Source organism: Rousettus aegyptiacus, unplaced genomic scaffold (genome assembly GCF_014176215.1).
Source record: "Rousettus aegyptiacus isolate mRouAeg1 unplaced genomic scaffold, mRouAeg1.p scaffold_m13_p_13, whole genome shotgun sequence".
Taxonomy (NCBI): domain Eukaryota; kingdom Metazoa; phylum Chordata; class Mammalia; order Chiroptera; family Pteropodidae; genus Rousettus; species Rousettus aegyptiacus.
The window spans coordinates 30,039,959-30,056,725 of NW_023416288.1; the positions used below are offsets into that span (position 1 = coordinate 30,039,959).

Genomic DNA, 16,767 nt, shown 5'->3' on the forward strand with positions numbered 1-16,767 from the left:
TAATTGAAAATGAATAATACACCACTTTTTTCTCTGCTTTGATGATACTAATAATTCAGCAGTCTGAAATCTATTACATAGGTAAGCAGGTTAATACTGTTTGAGGTATGGTATGCATGCGTGCATGCGTGTGTGTGTGTGTGTGTGTGGTGTGTGTGTGTGTGTGTGGTGTGTGAAGGAGAGAGAAAAAGAGAGAGGGAGAGAGATGCTTGCTCTTAACTTTGATTTTATTTAATCCTCAAATAACCCTGTGATATATTGTAAATGGGTAAACTTCATTTCAGAAGTTAATTAGTTCAGGCTCTTACAGCTAGTTACTGACAGCATCCATAAATGCAATGAATTTTATATGATATCATAGTGCCTCTCTATGTTTTTAGCTTTTCTTAAAGTAAAATATACAGAGAAGTACACAGAAATGTACAGATCGATGGGGTTCTGCAGATTGAACACACCCATATAACCAGCACCCAGACTATGAGGCCCGAAGCTCCCCACTTCCAGTAACTACCCACCCCACCAGACTCCAAGGGAAACCAGAATCCTGACTTCTAACAACACACATTTTTGCATGCTTTTGTTCTTTATATCAGTGGTATCATATATTATACTCTCTTATATTTGGCTTCTTAACATTCCGTTTGCGAAATTCATCCATATTATTGCATGTAGTTCCATATTATTATTCTAATTATATACTGTTCCATAAACTGTAAATATACCATAATTTATTTATTCATTGTACTGTTGATAGGCATTTGGTTATTTCTAGTATGAGACTATCACAAATAGCACTGTTATGAACCTTGGTATATGCCATATGTTAAAACATGTATACACACACATGCACGCACACACAAACACACACACAGACACAGACATACACTCCTCTTTGGAAATGAGATTGCTGAGGCATAGGTTGCACAAATATTCAGCTTTGGTAGAAACTGCCCAACAGGTCTCCAAAGTGGTTCTACCAGTGCCCATCTTTTATTATTATTATTATATAATTACTATTACTAATTATGTGTTCAATTATGACTCCTGTTATCACCACTATTGTTTTTAAGTAATGATCATGAGCCAGGCATTGTACTAAGCACTATATCTATATAAACATGTATATGTTTATATTATAAATACATATTATATATAAGGACATAGTATTTATATAATATAGAATTAATATATGATATATGATATAGTATGTTATATGTAAATATGCCATAAATAGATGTCATATGAAATCACTATATTATATATTATATTATATCATACTCCATATAATATTACATATCATATCAAACCATAAATATTATAATTATAATATACATATTATATATAAGCCCTACATTATATATGTATATATGTACATATATTTTATGTATAGCAACTATAATAGAGTTATACTACTCGGGGTTGTAGTATACTTGTCCTTGAGGGTGGAGTAGCTATATTAATTCTTTGAAATTATTCTGCATATGAGATTTGCCTCTTCTCCCTGTTTATCTATTTATTTGTACATTCATTCAATCATTTATTTATGTCAGTATAAACTTATAAATACTTGTTTTATACTTTGGATTATAAAACAATACTAATTTTTTTTTTCCTGAAATTGTTCTTGCATTGGCTATTAAGAGCTCTTTAAGTGGTTCCAGCCCCGGTCCTAGAAACAACTGTTTATCCAAGGATCCTTGGGTCTTTTTTTTGGAGTATGGTATTAGAAACCAAGTTCTGGATGTTTGGTGTACTAGTTGCTACTGGAGTGTCATTGCTTGTAGGTCCTCTCAGCTAACAGAGTAAATAAATATAGGATGTGTCTATCGACTTGTGTACATATACATCTATAATTATTTCTATACATAACCTTCAATATCTATATTAATCTAAACATGAGTTAAAACTGATATTTAACTCTAATCCATTTCCAAATGGATCATTCCAGCCTTCTCTCCACCTTCATTCTTAGATTCCTATAATGGTGAAAAAAAAAAAAACATAACTCCCACCATCTACCATCTAACATCTACAGCGTTAGTATATATGTATAGCAGTATCAGAATTGTTAACTAGTAGTCCTATGGGAATAAACTTTAAAGTACAGTACTTATGTGCAGTTCCTCTTGCCATTAGTCTTACACAATCCACTCACTTTCAAAGCGACTTAGGTGAGCACCATTTCCCCTACTCCGTTTGTAATATAGTTAGATGTTCTTGTCATGATCTGCATTCCTTCCTGGGATCTCCAGCCTCCTAAAAGATTTTTATAATGCTTACAAAATATTGTTGGCTCCCTTTGCTGTAATGTTCTGTGTGTTTTGACAAATTCACAATGTCATGTACCTACCATCAGAGTATCATACAGAATAGCTTTACTGCTCCCAACAAACCCCCATGTTTCACCTAGTCAACCCTCTCCACAAACATACAGCTACTACAGATCTGTTTATCATCTCTATAGTTTTGCATTTTCTAGACTGTCATAATTATATAATCACATAGCCTTTCAGACTGGTTGTTTTCATTTAGCAATATGCATTTAAAATTCATCCATGCCCTTTCATGACTCGATGACATATTTCTTTTATCACTGAATAATATTCCATTGGATATACCAGGTGTTTATTCATTCACCTATTGGAGGTTGCATTTATATTTTTAGCAATCATAAACAACACCGTTAGAAACATCTATGTGTGGGTTTTTGTGTGAACGTAAGGTTTTGAATCAATTGAATATTCAAATCAGTCAAATCAGTCCATGATCATGGAATATCTCTTCATTTATTTCTGTGATTTTTAAAAATCAGAGTCGTGTAGTTTTTGCAGCTCTTGTTACAAATAGATCTAAGAACTGGGCAATGACTTCAAGAAAATGTCTCTTTTTCTCCCCCTGTTTGAGTGCTGTGTTCTTCTCCATTGGCCCTTTTCTCAGAATGGTTCTCTTTAAACAAGGGCCTTGGAAAATTCACTTATTTTCTAGAAGTTTAGCAACATTAGGAAAAAGAGATGCCTTTTCCAAGCAGTGAGTTAGAGTGGGACTTGAGTCCAAGTTGTTTCCCGTGTCCATTATGAACCAATTCCGTTTGCTCAGATTGGCTAATGAGGTTAAGGGATGAGGTGAGTCTCATTATGACCACATAGACTGAGAGTAGGAGAAGACTGGTTTTTCAAAGGAAAACTGAAGTTACCATAAATGAGGTAGGGGTTTATTGATGCTGAACAGGCAAGTGTCTACCACAGTGGGGAAATTTTACATCTAGTCACAGACTAAACATGCACGTTTTTTTCTTTCGTTTTTTATAATAAAAAAATTGGAGTCATGCCCATATAAACAAGAAATATATCTACTTGAGAAATATAAACAAAAAAAGAGGGAAAATAGTTACTCTTGTGGTTATTCTATCTATATGACCATAAACAACTGATTTGGCAGTTTCCTATTCTTAATTGATTTAATTATCATTGTAAAATATGGCCTCAGATTTCTACCTGCTCATGATTAATTTCTGATTCATAACCCTGCCTTTTCTAACCATTTACCTTTAGAAATTTCCAAGTAAAAATGAAAGCTTAAGAAATGAGTGTTAGCTAATTTGAAGAACCTGGAGCCCTGATGAAGGAAATAGGGCCAATTTATATAGAGACCCAGATTTATTCACATATAAGACTATACAAGATTTGGGCACTTGAATTTTTAAGGATATGGTTTAGACTTGAATTTGATAGTAAGTACCCACATTTACATTTATTACGTATAATTATTCAGGTAGAGAAGATGAGGTCTGAGTTTTTTTAAATTGAGATATAATTCACATATAACATCGTATTAGTTTTAGGTATACAACATAATGTATATGTAGATATTGTGAAATAATTACCACAGTAAGTTTAATTTAAATTCATCACCATGCATAGTTGCAATTTTTTCTGGTGATTGGAACATTTAGGATCTATTATCTTAGCAACTGTTAAGTGCACAATACAGTATTGTTGAGTATAGTCATTGTAATGTACATTACATCCCCAGGACTTACGTATCTTATAACTGGAAGTTTGTAACTTTTGACCTGCCTCCATTCATTTTTGTTCCCTTCCCCCTCAGTCTCTGCCTCTGGCAACCACCAATCTGTTTTCTGTGTCTATGAGTTTTGTTTTGCTTTGTTTTAAATTCTACATGTAACTGAAATCATATACTATTTGTCTCCTTTTGTCTTATTTCACTATGCCTGTTTTTAAAAACAAGTCTTGCTAAGTAAGCTATCCTTCCTTTGGAGGAAACATGGCTGACCACTGTTCTCTCTGCCATAAGCAACCGTAAATACATTTCCTAAGTATAATAAAAGAAAAAGTTGTCAACAAATATGTAATCAAAGTAGTATTGCTACACATTAAGAAAGCAGATATAAATGGATGAATCAGATATACTCAAACAAATGAGCAAGTTCATTTTGGAAATATCAGTATAAATGTTCTGTGTGTGGCAGACTCCCTTGAGAATAGGAAAAGTCAATAGAGAAGGAGGCACACATTTAAAAATAGCTCTCATAAAACGTGAATTAGTCAAGAGAAGAAATATCGCATTATTTGTTGAGCTGAAATTTGGTAAACATTTCCTCACTCATCTTATTCCCTTCACTCTCATTGAGCTCCTCCAGTATCAGGAGGGAGAACACACTGAACATGCTATTTTTATAACAGTGCAGAAAGCAATAAGGTTACAAAACAGTTTACAAATCATCAGTAATCTGAAATGGAGCACATGCATTATTTTTTCCCTTGGCATTATTTCAACTCTTTGTCCATGCTTTTATTTCATATCTAGAAGTGTAATAATAACAATATATCCTGTCAGGCACAAAGAATGGAGAAGTGATTTTTTTAAAAAAAAACTCATTAAATATTCTTCCCTGTAGTCAGGTTTGAACCTTATGCCTGGGCAAATAACAGCTTTACCCTGCTGTGACTATTAACAAAGTAACTTCTTTCCATTGTCTGGGAAGCCATGTTTCTGGGAGCTTATTTCTGTGGGATCTATAGAGGCCATGGCCTTGGTCTCAGCTATTTAAAGACTATGATATCTTATAAATATAAATTTAAGACATATCATAAGGGAGAGGATTCATTAAATATAACACAATTAGAGAAGTAGTTGAATAGTGAGAGGGAGTATTTCACTCTTTCCTAAACCATGTGTTGATTCAAGGAATATTTCAGTTTGCTATCCTTGACTCTTCCTCAGTGAAACGTGTGTCATTAAATCTTGCTTCACTCTATTCATGGATGCTTAAAAATGCAGCAGAATAGATTAATAGCATATGATTTAATTTTAAATACCTGAAGTAGAAAGTTTGTATTTATGTTTCTCAAGAGAGAGTATCATGATGTATGATATCCAGTCACTTTTCACCTGAGTGTTCATTCTTTTAATTCACTAAACATTTATTAATAATGGACAAGGTGAAAGACAGTCTGCCGAGATGACTGATATGTGGTTTCTCCACTTACAATCTGGAGAAAAAGGCTAGACACAACTACAACTAACTATAACAGAAGGTAGAATAGAGTGCTGAGCACTTTTTTACATATTTTTTCAGTTTTAACCTCACGGAAATCATTTAAGGTTAAGAAGAGAAACCCCAAATCCAGTAATCCACCTTAGCTCCTCTCTTTTACTCCGTGAGGACAAGGACCAACCTGTCTTTGTCTCTTATTTTCCTCAATGTCTCTGGAACATAATAAATACTCGTTGTATGCAGATTGAATAATAAACTGAATGAAAGAATGAATGAATGTATAACCTATTTAATAAAGGATAAAAAGGCAAGTCTTATCTGGGAGTAGAGGTGGAAAGAATTAGAGGAATCTCATATGGTTCTCTGATTTCTGATTTTGGTAATTAGATGAGTATTAAGGGCAGGTTTTGGTGAGGGGAGATGATGTGCAGCTTACCAAATGTGGAATGGAAGGGTAAATAATGCTGTTGAGATATTCAGGATGAGAAAAATGGTAAAAAAAAAAAAAATGTAGGTATGGCTCTCAGAAAATTACATGGTACAGATGTAGAATTGGGAGCCCTTACTTGAGGTCATGAGTGTGAATAAGAGTATGAAGCAAGCAATATTTCTTTGGACCACTTCTTTAGATTGGTCTGTTAAAAAAGCAGAGGCAGGAGAAACAGAAAAAAGAAAATCAATGCAGAGGCCGTGAAGAGTGAAAAATAACATCCAGGATGATGCCTGCTCTGTGTCAGCAGCTACGAGGCCCTGGACACACATTAATTCAGTCCTTATAAATATCTGAAGAGTAAGTGTTGTGATTCATGTTTCCAGAGGAGAAAATGGATTCTGAAAGGTAAGGAATTACCTAAGGACTGGTAGCTCTGAGCAGGGAGCATGAAGCGTAGATCTCTCTAAAGTCCTTCCACAACTCTTTGAATGAATATTTCAAGAGTCAGAACTTGTTATGATAATTCAGTACATAAAAGATGACAGATTCAGTCAAATCAGGAATTTTGATGACAATACTGTTTATCATTTTCAGTGGGATATTGATGAGAGGTATATGTTTCATCTGGTCCATATTAGAGTTGCTATTCTGCTAGTTTATGGCTGAGCCTGATTAATTGGTGGTCTCTTTTGATTGGTTGCTGCTATGTCATATCAGTTAAGCATTTTGAATATTTTCTCTAGGAACCATGAATATCATGTAATATTCTGAGTCTGGATTAATTAATCTTGATAATGTAGAAAAGATAAATTTTGTCTAAGATCTCTATTATGAAAATTCAAATGACAGAATTGATTGGAAGATACATTCGTGACTACTAAACTTTACAGGATTTTTATGCCAGAAAGATCAGAGGTTGAATTTACTGCATTTCCAATTGTGTGTTGGATAGACTACATTTATTTTGGAGCCAAAGTATCCTGTGTTTATATCTTAACATGCTATTTATAAGACAACGAAAGAGTGATTTAGTCTCAGATCCTCAGTTTTATGAGGTATCAAATCAGAACAATAATACTATACTTGTAGACTTGTTATGAAAATTAAATAAAATATTTTAATGGGGTCATAATAGTGTCTGGAATATTACAGACACTCAATGAATCACACTTTTATTATAATATTGTTAATAGTTGAAATTAATTATTTGAAAGAGAGAAATTTTGGCATGGGCACATAAACAAATTCCTCTTACAGGAAAAGAAATGTCAAATAATTGAAGGTGATACATTCTCATTTTAGTAAACTAAGAGAAATAGGAAATGAGAATAAAGTTGGCTTGAGAAGCTTTAATCTTTGGAGCCCCTCTGAAGAGGATTGCTATATCTTTGTCAGAGAACTATCTTATTTTCACATACTCCTAGGGGTAATTCTCAATAAAAGTCATTATATAATTCAGATTTTAGCTACTGTTTCTCAGTTAAAGAACTACATTTACCATGCCATTCTAGGTTTTCTAAAGTCTGGACCCAGTCTGTATTTCCAAATCTTGTCTATTATTGCATTTCAGCCATTCTCTGTTCTAAATCAACTGAACTGTTGGCTTTTTTCTATCTACATACCAACTTTCCCACTTTTATTCCTTTTCTTGCTCAAATTGTTGCTTTTCCCTAATGTAACTTCTTCATAATCTGTCTGTATCTACCCATACCTACAGATTCTGATCATGAGCCCTGCTCTATGAAGGTTATCTACAAGCAAAAGTAATCTTTCTTGCTGTAGATTATTCTAATACTTTACCTTAATCCCTCTGAGGACATTTGTCACTTTCTTCATTAGATTATGTGTAAGCATTTTTAGCATCTCTGTGAGACATTATTAGCATCTAGAGGAGAAGGATCATAGCTGATTCACTTTTGTACTCTCAAATGCCTAACAGTGCCTGGATGCAATACAGTAAACAGATAAACAAAAATAGAAAAAGATAATTTATTCAGGTTTCATCATATATACTGTATCCATTACCATTTTGAACTTTATTTCTAGGACGTTGCTGTCATGTTTCCTTCAACACATGCAACAAAGGTGGCCTCTGTCTTTTTGAAGAGTGTATGCAATTTCTATGCCATAGAGTCTTAAACGGACATCTTGACGGCAACTATCACTTGAGTTAAACAGACATTGAGAGATTTTCAAGTCCTTTACTACTTTGGTTGTTGCCTTTATAGTCTCTGAAATGTGGTTTCCTCTTTTTATATCAGGAGTAAGATCCTTCTCAGTATTATAAGAAGTAACATAATCAATTTTGCAAATTTTAAGTTATTTTAAAATTTTAAGTGTTAATTTTTACTATATACTTCTCTTCTTTACACATATTTCCAGGATTTTTTGATAAAAATAAGATGTTTTGATATATTATTAAAGACCAATTCTTATGTGTTTCAAGTGGACTAGGGATGCATTATTCCTCTAATGCAATTAAATTACACTTTTACAATGTATCGATCTGAAAATTTATAAAGAATACAAAAATAGAATACTCATACTAGCACATACTTGTATTGAATAGCTTTCCAAATTTTTATTTATTTAGTAGTAACCTCAAGTCTTATTTAAAACAGAATTATATTTGTTGCTGCTTTTATGTGGAGTGTGTAACCTATGCACTATTAGCTAAAGAGAAGAGGCAGCTTTTATAAACTGTAAGGTGATGCTCAAAATGAACTATTCTATTATACATCTATTAGAATGGCCCAAATCCAGAACACGAACAATATCAAATGCTGGTGAGAATATGAAGCAGCAGGAACTTTTTATTTATTGCTGGTTGGAATGCAAAATAGTAGAGCTACATTGCAAAGCATTTTTGAAGCAAAAATCTATACATACTCTTGCCAGAAGATCCTGCAATTGTGCCCCTTGATATTTACTCAAAGGAGATAAAAACATATGTTTACACAAAAGCCTGCACATGGATGTTTATAGCAGCTTTATGCATAATTTTAAAAGATGCCCTTCACTAGGAATGGATACATAAACTGTAGTACATGCGGACAATGGAATATTATAAATGCTAGAAAGAAATGAACAATCAAGCCATGAATGGACATTGAAGAGCATTACCCTAAGTGAAATAAGTCAAACAAGGACAAATACTGTGTAATCTCACTTATATGTGGAATATTAAAGAAAAAAAAAAAGCCAAACTCATAGCAACAGAGAGTAGAATAGTGGTTATTAAGGGCTGGATGGTAGGGAAAATGGGGAGATGTTGATCATAGTACAAATTTTCAGTTATAAGATAAGTTCTGGGGACTCTATATATAGCATGGTGACTATAGTTAATAATATGGTATTATATAATTGAAAGTTGCTAAGAGAGTAGATCTTAAACATTCCCACCACAATAGAAGTTATAGTTATACGAAGTGATTCGTACATTAACTAAGCTTATTATGTAATCATTTTGCTATATATGTGCCAAATCATCATGTTTATATGTCAGTTATATCTCAAGAAAGCTTGAAAAAAATTTAAATTAAGAAAAAATGGAGAACACAATGACACCCAAGGCTAGGGAAGTAAGCAGGGGTGAGACCATGAAGGCCATTAGATGTTAGGACTCTATCCAAAAATTGTTAAGGTGGTTCGGAAACAAAAGTGACCGAATGATATTTCCATTTAGCGTTTGCTGGGATTGTAGTATAATTTTTAGAGATTATATTGGATGCATGGATCTCCTTTAGAAGGAGGATACTATGAAAACCGTGGGAAAACAGACTGGTTTCCTGGACTAGGAGAGCATCTTTGAGAATGGAAAGGTGAAATGGAGGCTCATGTTTAAGAGTCAGAATCAATGTATTTTGGCAATTTTTGATGTGTAGGGTGAAGGAGAAGAAAGAATTTAACATAATGTCTATATCAGTGCTTTGATCACTGCAAATGGAAGTACAGGATTGGCTGGTTTGATACATGTAGAGTTTGAGTTGCTATGAACATTCAATAGATGAGTGGAATGTTGGGTAGTCAGACCCACATTTCCAGGTGGGAACTTTGATTTGGGATTCATATCGATGGCAATGAAGACTTTGAAATAAATGAAATATCCAATGAGAGAAGGTGGCACTGGACAGGAAGAACCCAGAGAATCTCTACTATTTCATGAATTGGCAGAGGAAGCAGTGACTACAGTGAAGTAACCAGAAATCTAAGGAAAAGAAGACAGGAAGCTATGGTATTCTAGAAAACAAGATTAAAAAGTACTTTAAGAAGGATGGAGTAGGCACCAGTTATTTATTCAGAGCTTAAATAAAATATGTTCTGCATCGCATGCATTATATTTGGAAATTAATTTATTAAAATCTATCACCATTAAGAACATAGGTGATTATAATAATGGTACACTATTATCATTATTGTTTTTATTATAAATACCATTGCTATTATTAAGTCCTGACTAGAGATATCCTTTTACTTTTAACTAAGTTTTATAATGTCAATTTTATGAACATATCTTTGTCCATTTGTCCTCTTGAAATAGAATGAACACTCTATAATTGAACTGAAAATGACAATCATGCACACTTCAAAATCCAAATAATAATACTCGGTTAATTATCTGATAATCTGGAGATGCCTATGGTGACACTTAAATTTTAAAATATTGAATAGCTATTGTTCTAAAATTTAAATTCAACTGCTTAATGTTCTCTGAATGTATTATACTGTCTGTGTAGTGATTTATTTTAAAATGTTTCAGAATTAACAGTATGCTATTTATGTCTGATTTACTTTCATCTAAACCCAAGGATTTAGCAGCTGGATTGCCCTAACTAAGAATCAATACTCTGGAAGTGGCTCTTAAACATTATATATATCATTATAAAAATGGTTATCAGGATTATGTTAGTTAGCAGAAAGGATGATAAGAATAATTCAAGATGTATTGTTAGTTGTAAAACTCCAGAAATACAAAAGCTTTATAAACTACTTATAAGGAATGGAATAAGTTTTTGTAATCTTTTTTAATATACTAAAGTTGATATTTTAAAACACACCTAGAAATAAACTAACATGCTGATTTTCTGTGTAAATGAAATGCACAAATATTTTTAGAAATCATTGACTTAATATTTTTAGAGGGAATAATTAAAAATTAGTTTCTGATTTTAACTTTGTTAAATTAAGTGATACTATAATTTAAATGATAAATGATAAATTACATGTTCTAAAAATGTACATTCAGAAGGAAAAACTTTTTTCCAATTTAAATGCAGCACAGTTTATATTTTAGCATGTGCGCTACACTATTTTTAAACCTGAAGATCAATGGGGATGTCTAATAAAATTTTAATGTTAAGAAACTATGATGCTTCACCCCTACACACACCCCAATTCCTAATTCTCATCTAAGGAACCCAAAGGTGTTTTGCCTTTCATGGATAAGCAAGAGAAGTCCAGGTGGAGAGAATCGTTGGAAATAGGAAATAAGCAGAAGAAAACATAACTCTCAAAAACTTTACTTGATCTCTCTGACTTCTAGCAGAATTTCATGTAACCTTCCTAGAGACTTCCAGAGAAAACTATTACACATTCAGCATTTTTTAATTCACTGTCAAAAGTCTTTTCTACATCTAATGCGAACACTTAACTGACAAAACCATTAGAACTACTTCCTCTTTTTCTACCTCCAGGCAAAGTGCTATACTTAGGAAGATAGTGTATACTTACAGATTGTTATTTAGCTGCTCCCCTGCTCATTATTCAATGGATGGTAGCCATTGCTCATAGTAGTCTAATTCTGATACTAGCTTGGAAATGCCAAATCAGGGAGGGGTGGAGGATGGGGTCGTAACCCGTCATTTCTGTCGACCTGAGGAAGAAGCCTGGGCAGAGGGCAGGTGGCAAAATCACAGACAACAGTCCATACGGAGATGACAAGCCAGGTCCAGAAGTTTCCTGGCAGAGAGGAACGAGGCAACCTGCAGCCTAGCCAGAAATAGCGCGTGCCAGACTAGACTGGAATGTAAGTGGCCACACTGTGGATTTCTTAGAAAGATGAACTTGTAATAATTCATAGATTTAATTAAATTTTGCCTTTGAATGCTGTTAACAAGAGAGACCATGTACTAATTAGAGTGCTGGTGTCATTGTCCAAAACCGTTATGGAATTTTGGGGGGAAAAGTCTTCAGAGACTCTGGCATGATCATCTGGTTTTCCTTAATAGAAGCAGATTTTCATCCATTAATGAAATGTTTATCATAGTATCTGATTCCCTATAAACTATCTTAGAATTATACAACAAACCTAGAACAACAGGAATTTCTCAGGTTGGGACCCAGGGCTTTGCATCTTTGGAGGTGTTTCAGGTTCTCCATAAACTACTGCATTAAAAGATAATTTTGTAAACATATAGAGTGATATGGGGACTAATTTGGTGGCTGTGCACAGATACAAAAATATGGGTCATAGATATATGCGACTGTAAAGAGATGAATGTTCTTGTCTTCCTTGTCAGTCACATTACTTTTTTCCAGCTGAAAATTTCCAAATGTTTTGAGCAACAGAAATGGTAATGTTTAGGTCATAGGCCTTTGAAAATTTTGAAGGCCCTTGAAAATATGTACAATGTGATATGTCTATTTTTTTAAATGCCTTTTAAAAATAGTCACAAATTTCAGTAAATTATTTAAAACTTTTTAAACCCTTGTTTGCATATTATTATGATATAAAAATATCATATTTTTCCAGATTTTGATGTATCCCCTTATGAAGGGGATACACATGGGGTTTTTTTTGTTTTTGTTTTTGTTTTTTTTAGCTTTATCTGTTTTCATTCAAAAAGAGCAAAAGTTGTTGTTTCCAAAATTATAACAGTTTAATTTGAATGTACTTCATTGAACAGGTTATATTTGCTTTCTTTCAAGATTCTGATATTTCTCTGGAGGGAATCATTTTTTTTTCCCAATTGAGAAGATCATCATACGGAGAATATAGGCGGGAAACTGGAAGGTAAATACTTATCTACATATATTCTTGTTTTTTTTTTTCCCCAGGCAAAGGTTATTAATGAACTTAAAACACCTATGAAGGACAATGCTCCTGCTGAGCCCATTGGAGGTGTGCCACTTAACTAGAATTTTCCATGCTTATCATGACCTAATTTGTATGCTTATTGAGTTTTCTTTTCCTTTTTTTAAAGACTTCATTATTAAAGACAACGATAGAATTTACTTCCTCCTCCTATTGAGTTGAAGGTTTTGTTGGTTAAGCAGTGGCCACGGAGGTGGGTTTTTTTCTTTTTCCTTCCTCATGTGAAAAGACAGTGGCATAAACTTGTGGAACAAAATTTCCAAAATTAACCTTTTTTAGAACTGTTGTCCCAGGTGGCTCCTAAATCTCGAGTGTCTGAGTTCAGCTCAGGTCCCATCTTGGCATAAATAATTACATGATACTTAATGGTGTCCAGATGTGGAGATAGTTGCTATTTTCCTGGGAATCAGAGACCTGTTTGTAGGTCTGAAAATTAGTTTCTGAATCCCGTATATTTGTATTTTCTTCTTTCTGTTTAGCACTATAGTTCTGTGCTAAGGAAACTTTGTAACATTTAATTTAAGAAGAGTTGGTGAATGGTATTCACAGAGTGGGCAAGATAAGTTGAAATCTTAATGGGATAGCGTCCAGATCTCAGAAAGTGTGCTGAGGACTCCATGTTCCTCCACTTGGACTTAAATACTTCAGTAAAACTCTCGCACCATGAGTGTGCTGACTAGGAAGTTACACGTGTGTCATTAGAGCTGGGTAACTCAGCTGCATTTGGGGGCATATTAATGAGGATTTTAGGTATGTCAATTCAGTCTTTGGCATTCTTACTGTTTATATTGCATGATTTTCAATTTCTCTAGATCTACTTCATAATACTGAATTTTTTTGCAACAGTTTTTAGTTAAGGCAATAATTTCTCATGAGTTATTTTCCTTTTGTTTTGGTGGGTTGAATAATTAAACTATGTATTACGATAGAAAACATCTAAGTAACGCATGAAGTCCTCTTCTTTTAGTAGTTGTTACAAAATAGAGAGCCTCTCCCCTGCCTTATGCACCAACAAAGAGAAACGTAAGGAACAAATGACACGAAAAGGTGGCATTGCTGTCCACGCACCTTCAGCTCTAAGCGGGAAAACCTGCTTCTAAATAATGGCAGCGGCTGGTGTCACGGAGTTGGTCTGCATCTCACAGCGGGAAGAGTAAAGAACGGGGAATGAGAGTCACCTCATTTTCTGCTGTGTTACAGATTCTCTAACACCTCAGGAGTGATGTTCTTGTGCCCTCAGGTGGGGCAGGGAGGCTTTGGTAGTTATCACCTCATGAATTCTAGAGGATGAGAAATAAAAGTAATTACTGAGCAAAGACACTTTGCATTCAATCTTGGTTTGGATAATCTAAATATAAAAACTGTAAGGGGATTGAGGGGGAAGAGTGACTGCCTTCATTTCGGGTGGCGGTACCAGGTCTAGGCCCTATACCCTGAGACTATTATATATTTATATATGATATATGATTAGCCTGTCTGTGGGCAGAGAATGGATATGTATTATATTACTGGAGATGTATTTCTTTATATTAGTTTTGAGGCTCTCTTAATTACTCTTATCACATTTATTTCTTAAGAATAGAAAAAGGTTAAAATTTATTTAAGGGTTAAAGGAAAACTTTAAAGCTCTATGTTTTCCCCCTTGAAGTTTTCTGACCCATTTCCTTGATTTTCACCATTATCCAAAGACTTCTCTATGTATCATCAGCAACACCCAAATATACCATTATTCTGAATCAGCAGAAAAGACCCCTTTCTCCTTGTCCAGGTCCAATGGACCATAATCTCCTCCCCATACTATGGAACCTGATTTTGCTTGATCTAGAATTATTTCTCTCCTAGGCACTTGGCACTTGGAGGGACAGTAACATTGTGAAAATGTTGAGCAAACCACCAAAGGGCTGAGCAGCTGCATCATTTGGGCCTTGGACCAGAACTCTCAAACATGGAAAAAATTACCTTCAGAAAATTATTGTCAACAGGTCCACTGAGATCATAGTGCTATCACTTCTTGGCTGCTCCAAATTATTACAAAACTGGAAACTAGGAGGTTATCTATCTTTTTTAATATGCTATGAAAATAAAGATGTAAAACCGTATGTATAATACGATATTAAAAATGTTTGCAATTTTTGAAGGACTTGTATCTAAAATATGCAAACTCTTAAAACTCAACAATAAACAAATAATTCAATAAAAGATATAAAAAAACATCTCACCAAAGAGAAAAAATAGCAAATAAATAGATATAGAATTTACACATATGTAAAATCAGAAGCTAGAATCATATTTCCTTATAACAAATCATATCTTTATAAATCTATAGGTATACACAATTTCATTTGCCTGTACTTATGAGGCTGAGAAGTTCAAAGACCTGAAGTCAGCATGCTGAAGACTCAGGGAAGCAAAAGAGTAGGTCAAGCCTGAGACCAAGACCTGAGAACTAGGAGAACCTATGTTGTACGTTCTAGTCTGAAAGCTGTCAGTCTCAAGAACCCAGAGGAGGCCATGCATTAAACAGTGGTCCCCAACCTCTTTGGCACCAGGGGCCGATTCTCCTACGGGAATCTAATGCCTGATGATCTGAGGTAGAGCTGAGGTGGTGATGCTAGTGCTGGGGAGCAGCTGCAAATATAGATGGAGCTTCGCTCGCTTGCTGCTCATCTGCTCCTGTGTGACCCGGTTCCTAACAGGCAGCGAACCAGTACTGGTCTGCAGCCCTGGCATTGAGGACCCCTGTATTAACAGGGCGTGGTTCCTGCTGACTGCATGCTGGGCTCCAAGAGGAGGCCTGCCCATATGATACTAAAGGGATGGTTACATGACGTTAAGCATTGTCAAACTTATAAAACTTTATAGCAGAAAAACATACCTTGGTGTAAAAATTTTGTTTTAAATAAATCATTTAAGAGACCAGGGGATGCTGACCATGATTTTTTAAATCTAAGTATATTATAATACATGCCATTACTTCATTGAAGGGGTAGGAAACAAGATGCTAGCCTAAGTAACTATGGAAATTAGTAAAGACTATGAGACTTCATTTTATATTATCCATGTAAACATATACAAGCACTGTTCCTTAGTTGATAAAGTTATTTCCCATTGGGATGGGTATAAGTTAACAAATATGAAACAATTTAGAAACAAATATTCCAGTTTCCCTTACTCCTGCTCTTCTTTCTGTTTTTGTTTTTTTTCCCATAGTGCTGACAATCTTCTAAAACATTGGATAACCTTTTATTTATTATGTTAATTGTCCAATTCAAATGTGAGCTCTGTAGAGTCAGGCACCTTGGGCCTAGATCATATAGTAGGTTCTGAACAAATTTTCTTGAATCATTTTTGAACTGAAGTGAACTTGCTTTGTTAAGTGTCAGCATAGTGTCCACTGGAGACACTACAGCAAAAAGTGCTTAATGTGGAGACTCCAGATCCAACTCATGTAGAAAGGAGTCCTATCTCTATGACTCTGGAAAAGTTACTTAACATGCAGCTTGCGAAACTGCCATGGCAGGTTCAAATATCCCTTAATCCTCCCACTCATATATTTACATTTCATTTTCTTTGAGGAGGAAGACTGTAATTTTTTTTTCTCTACCGTTAATTTTTAGTTAACCAATTATTGAGGCAGACAGGAAAAAATTCTATTATAGATTTTAGAGGCATATCTCCACAGACCTTTTAAAGATCTATTTTATTTACAATAAAAAGACATCT

The 16,767-nt window shown here is 34.3% G+C and overlaps 1 protein-coding gene across 1 annotated transcript in view; it reads right to left on the reverse strand.

Moving 5' to 3' along the window:
* TMEM196 (transmembrane protein 196) overlaps positions 1 to 16,767 on the reverse strand; it is a 139,395-nt gene that overhangs the window by 65,304 nt on the left and 57,324 nt on the right. The window lies entirely within an intron of this gene.